The sequence below is a fragment of the Psammomys obesus genome, unplaced genomic scaffold (genome assembly GCF_907164565.1).
Source record: "Psammomys obesus unplaced genomic scaffold, mPsaObe1.curated_primary_1811, whole genome shotgun sequence".
Taxonomy (NCBI): domain Eukaryota; kingdom Metazoa; phylum Chordata; class Mammalia; order Rodentia; family Muridae; genus Psammomys; species Psammomys obesus.
In genome coordinates this window covers 52,631,930-52,654,919 of record NW_026585504.1, presented here as the reverse complement: position 1 = coordinate 52,654,919, position 22,990 = coordinate 52,631,930, and the positions used below count along the sequence as shown (strand labels likewise).

General features: G+C 39.2%; 1 pseudogene; it reads left to right on the top strand.

Moving 5' to 3' along the window:
• LOC129673357 (protein DEK-like) overlaps window positions 1-20,163 on the top strand; it is a 94,176-nt pseudogene extending 74,013 nt beyond the window's left edge.
• The last annotated feature ends 2,827 nt before the right edge of the window (window positions 20,164-22,990 follow it).

The following is a 22,990-nucleotide window of genomic DNA, read 5'->3' as shown; positions in this document are numbered from 1 at the left end:
GATAGATAGATAGATAGATAGATAGATAGATAGATAGATAGATAGATGTGTATCTACAGAGCAATAAAAAGGTTTAGGAATTACAAGACCAGATCCACTGATTCACTACAGAGCAAGTTCCAACAGGATGCAAGTTGGATTCTCTCCAGCCTATGAGAGATAATATGTATATGTATGTAAGTGTGCTACTGCTACATATATGCATGTGTGTATAGTGGGCCAGAGCTAGACATCATTTACCTTCCTCAATGACTGGCTATTTTAATTTTTGAAGCAGACTCTTTCACTGAATTTGGAGTTCATACATTTGGCTAAATTGAGTAGACACAAGCACCTTCTATCTTTGTCTCTATTGTTCTGTGATTATAGGTGGATGTCAAAACAGACTTATATAGATAGATAAATTCCTCTTCCATTAGAAAACACGATATTCAATTTACATGTTATTGATATTTTGGGGATCCCACTGGAAATATACTTGATTAATAATACTGTTTGAGCCTGGTGCTTTGCAGGTAATGCTCATTAACTGAACAGCTCTGGGTGCAAGTTTTATCTTTAAAAATTCTGACACTATTTGCCACTTATGTAAACACCAGACGTGTGGTAATAATTGCTGATGAAGAAGGGAGCTTGCCTCACACATAAGTTTATTAGCACTCATATAGCATGAGGAACAGTTCATCAAGCAATGAACTGAAAGCTAGCCTTAGCTACTTTATAGCATGGCAGACTGCATTGATTTTGACGTGAACAAAACCAGAAGAGGTCAATAGTATGAGACCAAAGTCATTACTGGGCAGAAGAGGAGAGTAAATCAAAGTGAGTGATTAAGTTTTCCTAGACCCTTTCTGCTACGTCAGCAGCCTCATAAATAAACCTATATTTTGTTGGCAATGTTATTGTAGTGGAAAATGTATATTATTATCATTATTATTAAAGTAAGTTTACTTTACATCCCAAGGGTAGCCCTCTCCCCTTCCTTGCCCCTTCTCTTTCCACTTTTTCCAAGCAAAAGGGAGACACCTCTTCACTCTCTTAGTATCTACCCTCCCCAGTACATCAGGAATGAGCATATCCTCATCTACTGAGGTAGGTAAGGCAAAACTTACATGTAGAAGTGATCCAAAAGCAGGCAATAGAGTCCATGTTAGAAACATCCCAACCCCACTCACCAGGCTACCAACATGAAGACCAATCCTCCCATCAGCCATATATGTGTAGGGGTTCTAGGTCTAGACCATGCTTGCTCCTTAGTTGGTGTTTCAGTCTCTGTATAAACTGGTAGGTCTGGGTTAGTTGTCTCTCTTGTTCTTCTTGTGGGGTTCCTGTCCTCTTTTGCTCCTTGTATATTTCACCCACACTTCCACAAGACCCCTAGAGGTCCAATCCATGCTTGGGTGCAATTCCCACAGTCTGTCTCAATCTACTGCTGGATGGAGCCTCCCAGATATCAGTCATGTTAGTTTGTTTGCAAGCATACCAGAGCATCATTAATAGTGTCAGGATCTGGCTCTCTACTGTGGGGTTGGTCTCAGGTTGGGCCAACCAGTGGTTGGACATTCCTTCAATTTCTGTTCATTCTTTATCTCTGCTAGGGTAATTTTTGGATCAGAGCCTTTCTGGGTGGGTTGTTGTTCCCATCCCTCCACTACAAGTCTTGCCTGGCTAGAAGGTGGACACTTCATTCTCCATCTCCCCTCCCCACACTCCCTGCTAGGAATCTCAGCTAGAGTCACATCTATATCCTCCCAGAAGTCTACCCTGTTGCAGGCCTCCAGATTGTCAAAGAGGTGGCTCTCTCAGTTTCCCTTCTCCCAGCCCTCTCATCTCCCATCTCTGTTCTTCCACATCTGGTCCCTACCTTTGGTTCCATTCATGTTGCTTCTCCTATCCAGTTTCATGCCTTCATTCACTTCCTATCTCTATTCTATTTCCCATCTGAGTGACATTCTGGCAAACTCATTTTGGTCCTCCTTGATATACAGCTTTTTTTTTTTTGTCTATGGATTGTTGTATGGTTATGGTTATCCTATACTATTTGTCTAATATCTGCCTATAAGTGAGCACATGCCATGTGTGTCTTTCTGGGTCTGGGTTACTTAAACTCAGGATGATGTTTTTCTAATTTCATTCATTTGAGTGCAAATTGCATGATTTTCATCTTTTTAATAGATAAGTAGTATTCTATTGTGTAAATGTACCAGAGTTTCTTTATCTATTCTTCAGGCGAGGAACATCTAGGTTGTTTCTAGTTTCTGATTATTACAAATACAGCTTCTATGAACATTGTTGAGCAAATGTCTTTGCAGTAGAGTGTCTTTGTGTTGGAACATTCCTTGTATATATGCCCAGGAGTAGTATAGATGTGTCTTGACATAGAACTATTACCAAATTTCTGAGAAAGAGCCAGATTGATATACAGAGAGGTTGTACAAGTTTGTACCCCCACCAGCAATGGAGGAGTGTTCCCTTTTCTCCACATCCTCACCAGCATGTGTTGTCACTTTAGATTTTAATCTTAGCCATTCTGATTGGTATAAGATGAAACCTCAGAGTCATTTTGATTTGTATTTATCTGGTGACTAAGGATGTCAAACACTTCCTTATGTGATTCTGAGCCATTTGAGATTCCTATTTTGTGAATTCTCGGTTTAGCTCTGTAACCTATTTTTTGATTGGATGATTTGATTTGTTGGTATTTAATTTTTTAAAGTTCTTTGTATAGTTTGGATTTTAGTCCTCTGTCTAATGTAGGGTTGCCGAAAATCTTTTCCCAATTTATAGGCTGCTGTTTTCTTCTATTGACAGTGTCCTTTGACTTACAGAAGGTTTTCAGTTTCATGGGGTTCCATTTATTATTTGTTGATCTCAGAGCCTGTGCCATTGGAGTTCTATTTAGGAAATTGTCTTCTGTACCAATGCATTTCAGACTTTTCCTTCTAAGAGATTTAAGTATCTGGTTTTATGTCAAGGTCTTTGATCCTCTTGGACTTGAGTTTTGTGCAGGGTGATAAATATGGATCTACTTGCATTTTTCTCCATGGGGAAATCCAGTTAGACAAGCTCCATTTTTTTGAAGATGCTTTATTTTTTCTTCATGGGAAAGCACCATGAGTAACTGTTCTCAACCCCTGTATAATGTGAAATAGCCATAATTATTTATAAGTTACCTGTAGATTTCAATAAAGGATATTTGTAGAGAGTCTTTGGAACATTTTAGAAATGAACATTATTATATTAGATATTTTAGAAACATTAACTGGAGCCAGCCATGCAGGTTGGAGATAAGGACACTGTTTTCTAAGGCTGAGGATTTGAGTTCAATTTCATGGTACACTGAGAGACCAACTCTCACACATTGTCATGTGACCTCCACACACAAATGTAAAATCTACACACACACACACACACACACACACATTAGTGGTTAAAAATTAATAATAACTCTAGGCAGCCTTTAAAGCATTTTTATTTTCAGACCTGTTTACACAGGTTTTTTTTTAATGGCAAATTTCTTACTAATTGAAGAATGGCCACAGTGATGAAAGATGAATATAATTTCTCAAATTAAACTTCACACATTTTTCATGTAAATTCATTGATTGTTCATGAAGAAGGCCAGAAAATCTTTGTGGCTTTATTAAATTGATTGTCATCTAATAGCTTAATTATCTACAGACACAGATGTTACTTCAACTGTACAAATTATTTTGTATACAGGTTAGAAAATTAAAACATTTAACACTGAGGATATCGTTAAAATGACCATAGTGAAGTTTCAGGAGAGAGAGACAATGGCTAATCAGGATTCTGATGAAGACTTCACTTTGTATAAAAGTGCTCCACATGAATATTTTATTACACATTTTAATTATTTTATGTGCATGGTTTTATGGGGGAGAAGAAGGAAACATGTGCCACAGAGTTCATATTCAGATCAGAGGAAAACTTGTGTTCCAGTGATCAAACTCAGGACATCAGATTTATTGGCAAGTACTTTTATCCACTGAGCCATTGTTCTAGCTTGTTTTTTTATTGCTGTGATAAAATATTCTGAGCAAAAGCGATGTGTGGAGGAAAGGATTTTTTTCCTTACAGGTTACAGTCCACTGTTGAGTGAGGGAAGCCTGAGCAGGAAACTGGAGGCAGGAACTGAAGCAGTGGCTATGAAGGAATGCTCCTGATTTGCTCATCTGACTTTTTCATCTATTCTTATCACATAGCACAACATCTACGACAAACCTATTCCCAGAAAAGGTACAGCCTACAGTAGGCTGGGTACTCCTAAATCAATTAATAACAAAGAAATGTCAAAGGTTGTCCTCTAACTTTCATGGGCATACATATATACACACACCAACACACATTGTCATATACACCAGATGAGGTCTAGTCTTTAGGTCATGGGGCTCTGTTCTTGGAAGGAATTAATGGGGATATTGAAGAAATCTGGGAATTCTACAAAGAGGAGCTTCCAGTTAATTCTCTATAAAACAAAAACAACACATTTGAAGTGCAGTCTGCTGTCACTTTGTGTGTTAAAGTCTCTGTGATAGTGTTAAAGTCTCTATAATGACATTTGGGTTTTGTACATAGAGTTTTCACATGGCTTTCTGCCCCCCGAACATTTATCTGCATTTCAATAACCTGTATGTTACACCTCAGTTTAAATGGGTCATGTGAATCATAGAGTCAGATGTAAGAAAAACAGGAACCCTCTGGAGAGTGTAATGATTTGTTTCAGTAAGACAGAGTGAGGAAAAAAGAGAAAAAGAAAAGAGGTGCTACAGAGAATTAACTAATGCTGCTCAATAATTTACCAATCAATTAAAATGCCATTATCATTCTCCTTTACCTCTTAGCTCCCGTGATATTTAAAGCTTTTATGGGTGCTATTGGGAAGAACAGCTATTAGCGGATACATGAAAATAGCATTTCAAATGCTAGTGTCAAGGTAATTGCCATTCTAGCTCAAGTCATACTCATCAGGCACAAGGGCAGATGTTTGACAACTCTGGGCTGCTTAATGCAATGAGAAGTCAGGTGGGAGCCTCATGGAATATAACAATTAGAAGGTAAAATGACAGATACAGGGAAATGACTCAGTCAGTAAAGCCTTTGCTATGCAAGCATGGAGACATGAATTAGGACATCCGGAGCCCATTTGAAAAGCCAGTTGCAACGGTGTGTGACTATTATCCTACCACTTGGAAGACAGAGACAGGATTTTTAGAACTCACTGGCCAACTGGGATACAAATCAGTGAAGTCCAAGTTTAGTGAGAGGCAATGAAAAAAAAAAAAAGAGTAGAGAAGAACTGAATATTGACCTCTGGTCTATAAATGAACACACATATGTACCTACAATCTTGTAACACATTGTATTACAAAACAATGTAAATAGAGGCAAATTCATTTTGCATTTTCTAATTGGGTCAGTTACAGAACATGTCTAGATTCATGCCATATTTATATTAGCAAGACCCTAAGGATGAGCAATTTTTGATGACCCAATATTTCAGTTGTAAGTACAGAATATTAATTACTTAATAATTAGTCATTTTAATACTTAATATTTGCCCAAACTGATATTACATACACTTCAGTCATATTATCTTTTATTCTAATAGTAAAGACAGTGGAATAGATATTCCTATTTTATATGTTAAAAGAAACAAAGATATCGATAAAGGGTAAAACTATTACTATTCAAGCATGAAGCCCAGCATCCAAAGAAAAGCATGGCTCACTGGTGCATGTGTGTAACCCTAGTTCTGGGATCTGGGTCAGAGCATATACAGGAGGGTCCCAGAAGATTGCTTCCAAGTAAGCCTAGGCAACACGATTAGCTCCAGGTTTAATAAGGATGTTATTTAAAGTAACGTGGATAACAATGGGGAAAAAAATATTTGTCTTTGGCCTCTACATTTCCTTGTATGTCAAGCATGTCCCCTATTACAAAAACAAGCAAGCAAACAAAATAAAACAAACAACCAGAAAACCAAACTCAGAGTAGCTTGTGGACTCCAGTCTTATTACTTAGTAGCTCTTAATTACTTGTTTGGTATCAATTTGTTATTTTGTTTCTTCTAATGTTCTGAAATTTACCAGTTGTCTTGGTTACTGTTCTATTGCTGTGAAGAGACTAGGCAGTCTCTTTATATTTCCAGTGACAGACCTCCTTCAACAAGGCTACATTTTGTAATCCTTTCAGAAAAATTCCACCAATTGAGGGCCAAATATTTAAACATACGAGTGTATGTTTAAACATACATTCATATTTAAACATATTTAAACATATGAGCTGTTCTCATTCAATCCACTATATCAGTTATTTTGTAAATGGCATTTGGAGGAAGAATTAATTAATTAATTAATTAATTAATTAACAGCCTGATTCTTTGTTGGCTCTGTAAAACCCATTTATGAAAGACTTACCATTATCATGAATAGATCTTTAAACCCCTAATTTAAAATACAGGTCAAGGCGCAAAGTCATCTAGTATCCAGTTGATGATAATATACACCCCTCACCTCAAAAAGGACCAGAGAACAACCAGGTTTATTCTGAAGCCAAATTAGAGTGACTAAGTGTCCTAAATATCAAATTCCATGTTCCAGCTTTGAACAATTTCATGCATTTTACATAGCAACAAAACAAAATAAAAAAAATTCTAGATCAAAATATGTTTCAAATATATTTGTAGGAATACCAGGTTGCAGAGCTACCAAAACACTGACAACGGATGTGGATGTTCTGCTTGGTTTTGTTTGTCAAGTCAATGCAAGCTGGAGTCATCTGGGAATGCAGACCTCAGTTGAGGAACTGATCTATCAGACTGGCCTTTGCGAAAGTCTGTGTGTCATTTTCTTGATCAATTATTGGTATGGGAGAGCCCATCCCACTGTGGGCAGTGCCACTTTGGGCAGTTACTCCTGGTAGTGTAGAAAAACAAACAGAGAAAACCATGAGAGAAAGCTAGTAATCAGTATTCCTCCACAGAGTCTGCTTCAGTTTCTGCCTCCAAGTTCCTGCTTTGAGTTCCTACTCTGACTGCCATCAGTAAAAGATTATGACATTGAAATGTAAGCAAAATAAGCCCTTTCCTTCCAAGTTGCTTTTTATCATGGTCCTTTTTTTTCTGCAATCTTCTTTTTATTTTCCTTTTTTTTAATTTATTTTTATTTTTATTATTAGTTATATTTTTTTAACTCTGTATCCTAGTTGTATCCCGGTCCCTCATTCTCTCCTAATCCCCCCCCCCCCCCCCCCCTTATCTCTTCCCTGCCCCTTTCTAAATCCACTGATAGGGGAGGACCTCCTCCCCTTTCATCTGACCCTGTTTTTTCAGGACTGGCTGCAAAGTCCTCCTCTGTGGTCTAGCAGCAAGAGCAAACAAACTATTTCCCTGTGATATCAGCCTCAAATATAATGTGATAATATTTTGGACTTTCCGTTTGTAGAAGCTGTGAATCCCATTTATGTTTTCAAAAGGAATTTTCTAATAGTTACAGCAGGTTAGGTCTACACAAGATAAATAGCTACTTGGGAGAAGGGTTGGTAAGATAGTGCAAGGTAGTTTTTATCTAGCCCAGCAACATTCCCACTTGTTAATATCATACAATCTATAAGCACTCAGTGTGCTTTGTAGCAGGTTTAACACAGGCACAACTTTCTCAGGTCACAATCCTAACAATTCTGTATTTTGCCCACGCCCCCTCAGCATGTATTGAAAATGTTAAGTCACCTGGTACAACCACTTTAGAAATCTATCTGGCACTTTCTCAGACAATTAGGAATAGTGCTTCCTCAAGACCCAGCTATACCACTGCTAGGTATATACCCAAAGTTTGTTCAAGTACACAAAAGGGATATTTGCTCAACCATGTTTATAGCAGCTTTATTTGTAAAAGCCAGTACCTGGAAACAACTCAGATGTCCATCAAAGGAGGAATGGATACAGAAATTGTGGTATTTTTACACAATGGAATACTACTCAGCAATCAAAAAGGAGAAAATCATGAAATTTGCAAGCAAATGGTGGGATCTAGAAAAGATCATCCTGAGTGAAATATCCCAGGAGAAAGATAAACACAGTATATACTGGCTTATATAGACCTATAAGATATGATAAACATAATGAAATCTATACACCTAAAAAAGATAATCAAGAGAGCGGACATGGGGTAAGATGATCAATCCTCGTTTAGAAAGACAGATGGGATGTGCATTGAACGTATGACAGGAGTCTACTGAGCGCATCTGAAAGACCTTAACTAACAGTGTTTTCAAAGCAGATACAAAGACTCATAACCAAACCTTTGGCAGAGTACAGGGAATCATATGAAAGAAGGGGAGTTAGTATGATGGCGAAAGGATAGGAGCTCCACAAAGACCAAATATATCTGAGCACAGGGTCTTTTCTGAGACTGACATTCAACCAAGGACCATGTATGGATATAATCTAGAACCTCTGCTCGGATGTAGCCTGTGGTAGCTCAGTAACCAATTGGTTTCCCATAGTAAGGGGAACAAGGACTATTTCTAACAGGAACTCAAGGGACCTCTCCACCCCCCAAGGGAGGAGCAGTCCTGTTAGGCCACAGAGGAGGACATTGCAGCCAGTCCTGAAGATACCTGATAAAACAGGATCAGATGAATGGGGAGGAGTCCCCCCCCCATCAGTGGACTTGGAAAAGGGCAGGGTGGAGATGAGGGAGGAAGGGTAGGATTGGGAGGGAATGAGGGAGCAGGATACAGAGTTAACAAAATGTAACTGATAAGAAAAAAATAAAATTAAAAAAAAAGATGTACAGATTTTAGTGGGTTTATTCTATGTTGTATGTTTATATGAGTGAGTATATACCGTGTGTGTCTTTTTGCTTCTGGTACAACTCACTCAGGATGATCCTTTCCAGGTCCCACCATTTACCTGAAAACTAAAATGTTCAATCCCCATTCTGAAGGCAAAGAGAATGGACATCAGAAGAAAAAGAAAACAGGAAACAACCTAGGAACCTGCTACAGAGGGCCTCTGAAAGCCAGAAGAAGAAAACAGGAAACAACCTTGGAACCTGCCACAGAGGGCCTCTGAAAGCCTCTGCCCTGCAGACTGCCAAAGCAGATGGGTGCTGAGCCTGATGGCCACCTGATGGGCAGTGTGAATGGAATTTTATGTAAGAAGTAGGAAATAGTAAGAGCTGGAGAGGACAGGAACTCCACAAGGAGAGCAACAGAACAAGAAAATTTGAACACAGGGAACTTCCTAGAGACTCATACTGCAACCAAGGACTATTCATGGAGATAACCTAGAACCCTGACAATGCATCCACTTCTGATGAGAACTGATAGACTAAGATCAGAAAGAATGATAGGAGGACCTTCCCTATCAGTGGACTTGGGGAGGGGCATGCATGCAGAAAGGGGGGAGGGTGGGACCTGGAGGGGAGGAGGGAGGGGCTTAAGGGGGGATACAAAATGAATATAGTATAATTAATAAAAGTTAAATAAAAAATTTAAAAAAAGAAAATGTTAAGTCACATACGGGACACTATTACTGAGAAGATGGCTCATTCTCAAAGTCTGGGCCTCTCTCCATCAGTATCAACTGTGTTTGATAATATTGTCTGATTATCTCATCATCTGATTATTGCTTGAATTGCTTCAGTGAAAATTCCTTCTCTGAGGAGATGTAAACAATGTCTACACCTTGCAAAATGCCCAATGGCAAATCAAAACACTTCTACCAAAATTTTCCCTGGGAACCCTATATTCATTGAGCTTAGTTGCAGGGGGTGAGTGGAGAGCAGGAACATATTGGAGGGTCTCCATATGTACTGGAAGGTCACCTGCATTAATGATGGCTTAAGAATAGTAACATGCATGAAACTCTTTCCCCAAAACTGGAAGGAGTGCGTAGCAATGGCTGGTAGGAGTAGTTAGATTCTATCTGGTCAAATGATCCCTACTCTCTTCTGAGGAAAGGCTGAAAGGGTTAGAATAACTTTGTAACCTGTATGTCTTCTAAAGCCTATAGTTTTGAGTTTTAGGTTCAGGTTAAGCTAAAGCCTCTTAGTACCTTTCCAGAGAATGGAAAAATGTGACCCTATCTATGAGGACAGATAGAAAAAAAGGCAAGCAAGCAATGACCTTCACTCAGCAAAAAGAAAAACTCCTGTCTTTGAGATAGCATTTCTTAGCAACAAACCTAGACTTCTTCTGAGTAGCTTTTGACCTCCAGCCAAAAGTCTGTAGCCCCTAATCTTCAAGGATGAGCTAACCACCCCCACCTTCAATTGCAGCTGCATCCTCACTTGGCAGGACTGGCCAAGCTTGAGCACCTAAGACTAACCAATTATCTTACTTTATAGCTTCCTCATCCAATCCTAAATTTCCAAGACTGCAACTTCAAATCTCCCGCAATTTTTCTTTTAAAAACCTAAAGGCCTTTGTCCCCCGGTGCCAACCTTTGCTGACCAGCAGGGGTGACCCCATTGCGCAATGGCTAATAAACCTCTTGCTTTTGCAACGAGTCATGGTCTGGGGGAGATTCTGGGAAGGCCACGATCTTGAACTCCTGAGCTGTGAGACCCCAGGTCTTACAAGGCCAACAATCAGGAAGCTAAGTTGCTCTGGACTCTTGCAAATAGGCACAGCTGAAGATGGCAGCTGCTGTGCTTAGAGGATCACATTCTGTAACAAATACCTTGTTTTGCTAACATTATCTGCTGGAATGTCCCTCTCTGCAGAAACATCATACAACATAGAAACATCTTTTAGGGTTTCATAGATATGTTAAGAAACATTGTGGATTATTGGGGCAGGGGAACCCGCATAGAACTGTGTGAGCTCAGTGTGTCTCCATGGATGTGAACGGTGAGTGCAGCCAAGCAGGGACATACACAGGGGTTATAAGAAGGGCCCAGATGCAGATCCTCCATCTCCTGTGCTGTCTTTTGTCCGTTAATTCTGTAGTCAGTTTCTACTTCACTCTACTCTGGGCATTTTTTTCCAGCTGTGTCTTTAAGAGGGATGGCCATTGTAGAAGGTGAGAGGTTGCAGAAATTTTGGAAAAAGAGAGTGAATGTGATATTCAACATTACAGTTTCAGGGCTGAAAAGTTGTGGCAAACACCAGTACAGGCAAAGTCATGATATCTTTTTGTATAAGATGGCACATTATAAGGTTCAAAAATCAAGGTTAGATGAGGGCTGGGAGATAATTCATTAGGTAAAGATATTGTCACTCAAGAATGAGGACCTGATTTCTAGAACCATGGCAGTGTGTAATTATAATACCAGCACTGGGGAAGTTTTGGAAGGTGAATCTCTGGGTTGACTTAACAACTAGCCTAACCTTCTAGTCAAGCTTTAGGAAAAAATAAAAGACAGAGTGAGTGGGTGTCATTCAAAATATTATACACAGACACACACCACACACAGACACACTCACTCATGAAAACAAAGCAGGATGTCTTAGTTAGGATTTCCATTGCTGTGAAAAATCACCATGACCAAGGAAAATGGTTTAAAAGCTAACATTTAATTGTGGATGGCATACAGTTTCAGAGGTTTAGGCCATTATCACCATGGTGGGAAGCATGGCAGCTTGTAGGGAGACATAGTGCTGGAGAAGCTGACAGTTGTATATCTTGATCCAAAGTCAACTAAGAAGAGACTGGATTTGTGTCAGACTGGACAGAGCTTGAGAATTTAAGATCTCGGAGTCCCACCTCTACAGTGACACTCTTTATCGAACAATGTCGTACTTCTTCCAATAAGGACACTCCTTCTAATAGTGCTACTTCCTATGGCCAGTCATTCAAGTACATGAATCTATGAGAATCACACTACTCAAATGAACACATTTCAATTGTTAATATTTATACATGATACACACAACAGATATTATATGAAGAGGTTATTGGATGGAGATGGAGAGAGAGGAGGAGGAAGAAGAAGGAGAGAGAAAGAAAGAGAGAGAAAGACAGAGAGAAACATGATGGGGGGAGAGATTTCCCCAAAAAAGAAAGGGGGAAGAGCATAGAGGAGGGCATGGGAGTGGCAGACCAGTTTTATCTGAAGCACCTGGCCCAGATGATTTCATAATACACAGGTATTGACATAGGATGCTGTCAGGACCCTAAAGGTCCCTAAGGGCAAGCCAGCTGAATTGCCTGTAAAATATAACATTCCTTCCTTCTTGTTAAATTGGATAAAATGAGTTGCTACGGAGGAGTGGCAGGGCAGGAATAAGGACTTTGGACTGCTTCTCATGAAAAGCAAGTTAAGTTATATAAATGTAGGTTCATTGGAAACAGCTTTTTCTTTCTATGCAAGGGAGTAAGAGTGAGAAAGAGGGAAAAGGTAAGAGTACAAAAGTTTTCAGATTACATGATGAGGAGGAGAGGAAGATCCTGTCCTGGAATGTTCAAGGTTGCCAGCCATCCCCAGAAGCAGATAGGGACTGAGGAATCTCTAAGAACCTGGAACTATTGATCCTGTGCCTGAAGCACACCATTTTAGCCTTTTGCTGATAATAATTGGATAACGGGCAAAGAAATCAATCATCATTAGTTACTTCCTGCTGATACTGCAGCAGTGATGGAGAGGTCAAAAGGCTGAAATATTGGCCAAGTCCAGGAAGAACAGGCTGTTTTGATGCTGTCTGGGGTCTGTGAAAACATCTGTGACTGGAAGGGGAAGTGCAGGTCCAGCTTGATGCAGTCTCCAAGGTTAGACTGGGACACCAGTAGTTAGTTGCTTTGTCACTGTCATGGATGTTGGGAGCAGCTGGACTTGACAGGATACTGGAACATATATATGGGCAGAAGACAAAATTAAGTACGTTGTGGAGAAAAAAAAATTAAGTATACATTTGAAATGTTTTGTGAGTGCAAGCAGAGAAGGAAAGTTTTGTAGCAAAGAAAAGAAGCTTGAATACAGAAACCTTCATTTACCCAATCGCTGACAGTAATTAAAAAGGTCTTGGTTTAGATCTGTCATCAAGGAATATTGAGGCCGAGTTTGGTTGCAGAAGTGTGTAAGCTTATAAGCCCTTAAAGAGGGCTCTAAGCATAGGAATCTGAAATTCTCCAGAAGACATACCACAGGAGATACCACAGGAGAATCTGGAGGGACAGGTAAATGGACTATTCCTATGAAAAGAATAGAGTCAGTGGCCTGTTAAGGCTTCCCAAGAACAAGGTTTGACTCAAGGAAATTGGTGCAATCTGTTCCAGCAATTTGTCAATACGTTTCAGAGACCAAAGGAACAGTTGCCCATAGCAGAAACAGTTTGCCTAGCTAGGACTTCATAGATGTGTAAGAAGGGGGAAGGAGCAAAACCATGCTGGTAAAGAGAAAATCTCAACCAAGGGATAATGTTCTAGATTAAGAGTTTGGGTGTCCATCAGAATGGCTAAAATCAAAAACTCAAAAGACAACACATGATGGAGAGGTTTTGGAGAAAGGGGAACCCTCCTCCACTGCTGGTGGGAATGTAAACTTGTACAACCACTCTGGAAAGCAATCTGTCGTTTTCTCAGACAACTAGGAATAGCGCTTCCTCAAGATCCAGCTATACCACTCCTAGGCATATATCCAAAAGATTCTCAAGTACACAATAAGGACATTTGTTCAACCATGTTTGTAGCAGCCTTATTTGTAATAGCCAGAAGCTGGAAACAGCCCAGATGCCCCTCAGTGGAGGAATTGATGCACAAGTTGTGGTATATCTACACAATTACTCAGCATATTTACACAATTACAATTACAATCTACACAATTACTCAGATATTACTCAGCAATAAAAAACAGGGAAATCATAAAATTTGCAGGTAAATGGTGGGATCTGGAAAAGATCGTCGTGAGTGAGGTATCCCAGCAGCAGAGGGATGCACACGGTATATACTCACTCATATAGACATATAATATAGGATAAACTTACTAAAATCTGCACACCTAAAGAAACTAGTTAAGAGGGAGAACTCTTCTTAAATGCTCAATTCCTATCCAGAAAGTCAAAGAGGCTGGACATCAGAAGAAGAAGAAAAGAGGGAAAAAGTCAGGAGCCTGACACAGAGGACCTCTGAAAAGCTCTGCCCTGCAGACTATCAATGTAGATACTGAGACTTATGGGCAATTTTTGGGCAGAGTGCAGGGAATATTAGGAATGAAGTGGGAAACAGTAAGATCTGGAGAGGACAGGAACTCTACAAGGAGAGCAACAGAACCAAAAAATCTGAGCACAGGGGTCTATCCTGAGACTGCTATTCCAACCAAGGACTATGCATGGAGATAACCTAAGACCCCTGCACAGATGTAGCCCATGGCAGTTCAGTATCCAAGTGGGTTTCATTGAGATAGGAACAGGGACTCTCTCTGACATGAACTGATTGGCCTGCTCTTTAATTACCTCTCCCTGAGGGGGAAGCAGCATTACCAGGCCACAGAAGAAGACAAGGCAGCCACCCCTGATGAGACCTAATTGACTAGGATCAGAAGGAAGGAAAAGAAGTCCTCCCCTATCAGTGGACTTGGGGAAGGGCATGCATGCAGAGGGTGGAGGAAGGGAGGGGTTGAGACTGTAGGAGGTAGGGAACCACGGGGGGGGGGGAATACAAAGTGAGTAAAGTGAGTAATTACTTAATAAAGCAAAATAAAATAAAAAAATAAGCAAAAAAAGAGTTTGGGTGTCAGTTGGAGAGAGCAGTAGGAAGTGTTTGCACTAATAAGAAGTGAAGACTCAGGAATTGGTTGGTGTTGCGTGCAGGAATGTAGTGATACAGTAGGTATGGGAGGAAAGTCCCAAAACCACAGGGGAGGATAGGCAATGTTGAGATAGGCAATAGTTGGGAAACTTAGGCTCTTGGTTGACAGTACTTATTTGATTCCATTTGACTTGAGAATCTCTTTTAAGTTTCACAAAGGAGATAAACCTTAGACATGTTACCATTACCATTGTAATCTGCAGTGAAATACACATTATAGAAAAAGGCAGTAGTCATATACCTTTATGTTAACAACATAAACACTTTTTATGGTGAGCTCTGGAAAGGCAGAAGTCTTTCGTGAAGTAGAAGGGGCAAAAATATCACTTGATCTTGACCTTTATAATTACACATCATGGAAGAGAGACTTGTTCTCTCTATCCAGAAGACTGGATGTATATAGATCTAGCATGGAAGAAATAACATTTAAGTCTATACTTAAAAAACAAACCAAAGAAATTTAAAATCTTGAGCTTGGAACCATGATATAGTGGATTACTATTTTTTAATTAGAGTTATATTAATAAGTCATATCTCCAGTGATTAATGTCAAAGCTCTGGGAAGTTAATGCAACAGCAGCATAACAACAAGAAGAAATATGAATCATATTTGCCTATTTAGGATACCTTAAATCACCTTAGACCTTCCAACCTTTATAACTTGCATCAACATTAAAACATTTTCTTAGACCCGCAAACACTTTCTTAGATCCTTATAACTTAAGCTTTTATATCCTTGGGCCTTTCTATCTAATTATAAACCATAAGATATAGGTGAGGCTGCTGTGAGCATTTATTGTCCTTTAGCAAAAGGAATGGTAAAAGGTTATATCTGAGACCTGTTTTTTGAGTCCAGTAATAAAGTAGACTGTGTTACCAGTAACAGCTCTATGAGTGAGGCTTAAGGCCTTGTCTCCTGCATATGAAGAGGACTGATAAGACATCTGAAGTCTCCCATTACAGAGATTGGCAATATGACCGTGGAACCCAAATGTGAGGTTAAAACAGACCTGCAATATTATCCTGGGCTTGGTGAGGTCACTAAATCTAGTAGCCATTTGTCCTCCATCCGGCCAAGGAACTCAAAGGCTGGAAGTGTTTGTGGTGCTTGTGCTGGTTGAGCCCCCATGGCTGGGAAAAGAGGATAGCAGTGAGACTATGTCTATATCTGTTTTGGATATGTTAAAGAACTTGGTCATCTACAAGATGACTGATTATTAACTTGCATTTGTTAGTCATCAAAAAACTAGGACTTTAGGGTTTAGCCCTGTTAAGTTGGAACCTTAAAAAACATAAACATAAGGAGAGAACATAGCCATTTTCCATATGATTTAGTTTATAAAAACTCCATAGCTTTTAAAAGTCTAAAGCTATACTATAGATTAATAATATTACCATATTCAGAAAACTAGACCATGTATATTTTAACTTTTTTGAGAGTGAAGATATAGAGTGAGAGAGTGAAATAGAGTGAAGAAAGTGAAGATATATGACTAAACATTGTAAACAAATGAATGCCTCTAAAATTAATAGATTTTAAGTTAGAGTTTTCTTGGAATCATATAATATAGTTTGATGGTATGTAGTTAAAAACTTTTACATAGTAACCCTGAGTTATGAGTTTTAAAGTTAGCAATACAGTAGAACAGCATGAAACAATTTTAAAATTACATTTGAATTTATTTTGCCAAATCCATTGGCCAGAAAGCCTAGTGGTGAACCCAGACTCATAGGCAGCTGGTGGCTTGAGAAACAGCATTTATTTATTCACTTAGGAACTGCAAAAACTTAGGCACTTATATTTTACATTATCTTGTTAACCTGAATAGACCTTTATAACCTTAAAATTTTAGCATTATATAAACATTATTTTGAACCAGGGTAAAATCATATATACAGCAATGTTGTAAAGATGTAACCTTGAATATAAAACTTTAAACCCATTTAAAATGAAACTTGTTGCTTTGTTAGTCAAAATGGAGATAAAATAAACAGAGTTAATTGTGAATAAAAAGTGTTAAAATTGTTGTGTGATACCATGTGGTCACCTTAAGATTTTGTTAAATTTGTTTGTTTGTTTGTTTTCTGAGAGCAGAAAAAGAAATGAGGGAGGGAGTGCTGGTCTGTTTGAGACACCTGCAGACCCTTTGCAGAAGGGGTGGTAGAACAAGCCCTTTTGGGTAGGAGTTGTGGGGAGGGATGGCAGCCATGAGTGACTACACTTGGGAAGAGTATAGTATCAGATTAAAAAAAAATATCTTAGGGGCAGCTAAGCATGCCCCATCCTCTTTTGGTTCTGGCAGGTGCTGGAGTGTCCCAGTGTCTTCCCACATCATTCATAGGTCCTAGACCAAGCCAAAGCACCAGTGGTGGAGAGGGAGTAGCCCAGTGTCTGAGCAAGCCTTTTCCCTAGTTCATGGAGCACATGGCAGCAGAATGGTGGGGCTACTCGAATCAGAACTGCCACAAGCAAAGGGACAGGTGTGTATGGCACTAGCAGCAGTGGCGGTGGCAGCTGCAGGTGTGAGCCATTGTGAGAGGCAGAGCAGATGAAAGAAAGTGGAGATCTTGAGAGTCCTGTGCAAGCAGGAAAGAGAATGAGTGAAGACTATGGTATTGCCCACCAGGCCATCACCACCAAATGTTAGTATTTATAAATATTGCACACAACAAATATTGCATGAAAGAGTTTATTGGATGGAGATAGGGATGGAAGGGGGAAAAGAGAGAAAATTTTGGGAGTAGGTGCACTGACAAAGAAGGGGGAGAGAGCAGAGCGGAGGGCAAGAGAGAGAGAGGAAATGGCAGATCAGTTATATCTGAAGCACCTGGCTGAGATGAAGTCATAGGATGCAGTTACTGACATCGAATGTTGTCAGGACCCTAAACGTCCCTAAGTGCAGGCCAGTTGAATTGCCTGCACAACATAACACCACTTACCGACCCCCAGACTCTTATAGTTGCAACAATGCAAAATGCATTAGATCCAACTTTAAAAGTTCTGATAGTCTATCACAGTTTCAACAGTGTTTCAAGATCCAAAGCTCAAAGTCTCTTCTGGGATTCATACACTATCTTAACTGTAATGCCCTGTACTATTAAAGTCAAATGCAGATCACAAACTTTCAACATATAATGGCACAGGATCTATATTACTCTTCTAAAACATAGGGAAGAGGGCATAGAAGAGGAAATACCAAAGTAAGACCAAAAACCAGCTGGGCAAACTCCAAACTCTGTATCTTCCTATCCGATGTCAAAATGTTCTTCAGATTTCCAAGTCCTTTCAGCTTTGTTGACTACAGCACACTTCTTTCTCTTGAGCTTGTTTCATTCCCTGGTAGCAGCTTTCCTTGGCAGATATCCCATGGTTCTGACATCTTTGTTATCATCGGGTTTCTAAGGAAATCCAGGCTTCATCTTCACAGTTTCATGAAATGATCTCTCTGGGCCTCCTTCCAGGGAACCCCTGTCACACATCTGGCCTTAGCAACTTTTCTTAGTCACTGAGCATGATTGCTTGACTCTAGAGCCAGAACCATGTGACCTAAGCTGCCAAGTTCTTCTGCTTGATGGGGCTGGAGCATAGCCCCCTGGTTCATTTACATCCTCACCAACTTTCTGTATTCAGTGCATTTTTTCACTCCCTTGGCTTGGCTGTCAAGGACCTTGCTCTGCAGTTCAGGCTGGCTTTGGACTCAAAGATCTGCATGCCTCCATCTCAAGGGCTGAGATTTAGAAACTAAAAATGACTCATTGTTATAGCTCAATCTACAAACCATTTAGTCTTCACATGTTAGCTAAGTGATGCCTTTACAACAGAGATAACACCAAATCCTGTGTCTCAGTCTTTTCTACTCTTCTTGCTATCTACAGCAGCAACATGATCTTTCTGTATTTCTTTCTTTGATTTGCTGTATTTAATTGCTTTAAATTAATTATAGTCCAGATTTTAAATACAATACTATAACTTATTTAAGAGGTAAAATACAGGTAGAAGTAATAAACATAACATTTAGAATTTTATCTATAATAGGGAAATACCATAAAGGTATCTATTTTTTTATGTGAAGACATTTTATTCACTTTTTTTACTATCCTGACCTTGACATTTTTTGAGTACAGCAAAATCCTTAAGTAAAATGCCATGATTTGATTTATTAAACTAGTAAATTTTGTAATTATTAGATTTAGGTTAGATACATATGATGGTTTGAAATAATGTCTTAAAAAATGTTCACTGGGTATCCTTCTCCAGGCCATGCTGTACGAGATACTGCTGCTGCTGAACGATTGCCCACTCGTGCCCTCGATATCAGCCCAGCAGTTGCTATGGATGAGCCATGGTGGTGGCAAAGAGTAAGGGAGCAAAGTGGAGAGCATGTCTGCCATGAACAAAAAAATATGAAATTATTGACTAAGGCAGGCTCTTGCCTACCTCCCAGCCCCCAGACATTCTATAGCACAGATCTGCCACAGCTACACTGTTTGCCCTTCTTCAGAGAAAGGAGAGCTTGGGTCAGTGACTCTGTCCACTGGTGGCAAGCAAGCCAATGGAACCTGTGAACCTCAGGATGGCTGGCAGCAAGGGCTAGGAGATGTGCAATGGTCATCGGATCATTTCCACTGATTCCCTCTCTAGACATAATAGCCCCCTGATGCTGTGGAACAGCAGGATACCCCAAATCATTCTCAGCTATAGTCCAGCATTTATGGAACTTCAGAAACCAGAAACTTGAACAAGCCTGATGACTCACTACAATGGATATTTGCATGTAAAGCTATTGGACAACAACAAAACAAACAAAACAACAATAACAAAACAAAAAAAATACTGTGTGACACATTGCAATTTGAAATGCCACTTCAATGAATAAATATGTGATGGAGATATGAGAAAGATGGAGGATCTCACTGGAGAGAGCCAGAACTGGAGCTGTCATAACACTGACAGATATGAGAGAATGCTGCCATGGACAGGAAGAATGATGTTGCTGAGTAGACACAGCATGGTGGTATGCAGCTGCTTAGACCCCATGTAGGTTTTGCCCCAACCATGCTGCCCAGCCATACAAACACCCTGGCTCAGAGCAAAAATGGATGTTCTAAGATAGAGGAATATTTGTTTTCTGGATTGGATCTTCTCAGAGTACCTCTAGGGTTCATGGTGCAGCCAGGGGACATGCTGATATCCATTTCATGCTGCTGCCCCAGGCTATGTTGATATCCAAAGTCTATGTGGATATTTGTGGTAGTTTTGCCACCAGAGGCTATGTTAATCTCCATAGCCTGTGCAACTACTTGAAGCCATGTTAGTGTCCATGGTCCATGTTGCCTCTGGGGGCCGTATTGATGTGGTTGGCCTGTGCTGCTACCTGATGCCATGTTGAAGTCTGTGGTCAGTGCTGTAGTCAGGGGCCATATTGGTGTCTGTGATTCTACTGTGGCCATGGACAATATGTTTGTCTGCAGTCTGTGTTGTCACCAGAAACTGTGAAAGCCCATGATGCATGCTCCTGCTGATTGTAAAGAGCATGAAAGTTTCTTCGGCATTGGTATTAAGAATTTCAGCTTCACAGTTGAGAATGAAAGACATGGAAGGCTTCTGTGACAACTTCTTTTTCCCCTCCCCATCCCTAAAAAGAAACAGTCTAGAAGGAAGCCATTGATGACAACTCTATTTTTAATTTAAATTTAATTTATTTGTGCCCAGACCCCTGTTTCCCATCCTTCCAACCCCCATCCTGTCCACTTCTCCTCCATTTCTCTTCAGAAAAGGGCTGGCCTCAATGAATATCACCAGCCATGCATAATAAGTTCCAGTAAGATTAGGCACTGCATTCTATAAGGGAAACCAGTAAGGGTCCCAAAGGCAGGCAACAGAGTCAAAGACAGCTTCTGATTCCATTGTTAGTAGTCCCACCAGAAGACCAAGCTGGACAACTGCAACATATGACAGTTCAGTCTGAGTGAGCCCTTAGGAGTTCAAGTTGTTTAATTCTGTGGGATAATTTATGGTGTCCTTGACCCCTTTGGTTCATACAATCCTTCCTCCCCCTTTTTCTCAGGCTTCTCCAGTCTCTGCATAATTTTTGGCTGTGGGTGTCTGTGTTTGTTTCTACCAGTTGCAGAATGACGCCTCTATAATGTCAGTTAGGCTAGGCACCAATCTATGAGTATAGCAGAATATCATTAGGAGTTATTTAATTGACTTTTTTTTTTCCCCAGTTCTGTTTGATTCTATCCTAGATTTCTGGGCTATCCATCCTCTAGTTCCTCACTCTCCAGGCAGTGTCAGTGGTGAGTTCCTAATCATGGCATGACTCTCAAGCTGCACCAGCCATTGGTTGGCCATATCCATAATTTATGTGCCACTTTTACCCCCAGCAAATGTTGTTGACAGGAAAATTATAAGTTGAAAATTTTGTGTCTGGATTGGTGTGCCAATAGGTTCACTAAAAGTCTAGACTGTTAACCCTACGTACCCCCTCAAACCCCACCATCCCATGGTCTCTCAAAACTTTCTACATCTCCATATCTTAAACCTCCCATTCCATGCATATAACTTACATCTGTCCAGTCCCTTTTCCACATTCTCTGACAATGTCTATTGTTTACCCTTATTTTTGAGATTCCTGTGTCCCTCTCTCTAGCTCCCCTGTTACCTAGTCTTTTGTGGACTATGATTTGTAGCATGGTTATTCTTTACTTTATGGCCAAATTGTCTTATAATTGAGTATAAACTAAGTTTGTCTTTCTGGATCTGGCTTACATCACTTAAGATGATCTTTTATATTTCCACCAATTTGCCTCAAAATTCATGATGTCATTATTTTTAAGTATTGAATAATACTTTATTGTGTAAATTTTTATTCATTCTTCATTTGAGGGCCATCTAAGTTGTTTCCAGTTTCTGGCCATTATAAATAAAGTTGCTATGAACATAGCTGAAGTGTGATATGGTGAAGTACCCTTTGGGCATATGTGGAAGAGTGGTATAGCTGGGTCTTGAGGTAGATTGATTCCCAGTTTTCTGAGATGTTGCCATGTTGATTTCCAAAGTGGTTGAACAAATTTACACTCCCATCAGCAATGGAGGAATGTTCATCTTATTCCACATCCTCACCAGCATGATCTGCCACTTGTGTCTTCATTCTTAATTCTTATGGGTGTGAGACTGAATCTCAGGAAACAAGATTAGATTTTAAAAAGAGATCATTGCTAAGACACAATATACTTTATTATGACTTTTTTTTACCACCCAAATGCTTCAACCTACACATTTTAAACTTTTTAAAAACATTATATTGCCCAATTTCAATATTGAAAGAATATTAACAAGACATTATTTTCACAAATTAAATCTTAAACATTGCTTTTAACAGGCTTTAAAAGGTGACTATCTCTAAAGATCCATGTTAAACGTAGTTTTCAAAATCTTACAAGAGTAACGCTTAAAATATTGTATAGTTAACCCAATTAATATAATTAGCTTCAAAATGAGAAATTGACAAGCAAAGTAAAGCCTACACTATGAAACATTTCCTTGGAAACTTGGTCAACACCTTAAAAAGAAATAAAGTAGAACACATGAAAACATAACAAGATCACTTCCACAGTGAGGATACTCCAATAATATGGATATTAGTCATAGAAACTAGAATTTGTATGATATTTTTAATTTTTAAATCTAGATATTCAGTCTGCCCTTAAATATCAATCCTTTCCCTTCTTCCCTTACAATTATATGTATCCAGTACATTCAATTGAGAAATAAATGTTTTTATTATGCTGTATTTTCTTTTTATTTGTAATTATTGTTTATATTTTCAATTAAAATGTATAAAATAAAATTACAGTGCTGGTATTTTAAGAGTGCTGCAATTTTTCCAAATGCATCTATAACTGCAGCATTTCACCTACTGGAAGAAGTTGGATTCTGTTCGTTTGTTTAAGACCACCTCGGATTTAAAGACTCCCTTATTGTCCATTTAAAGTGTTTTATAACAGTGTGATAGTTAATAAAATACTATTTTTTTTTCTTTTGAAAAATAAAAAGACTGAAAGATGTTGAATATTTCTTTAAGTGTTTCTTGACAAATAGGAATTCTTCTGTTGAGAATACTATTTAGTTCTGTACTCCATTGCTAATTATATAATTTGGTTTGTTGATGCCTAGTTTCTTGAGTTTTTATATATGTTGGATATCAGCCCTCT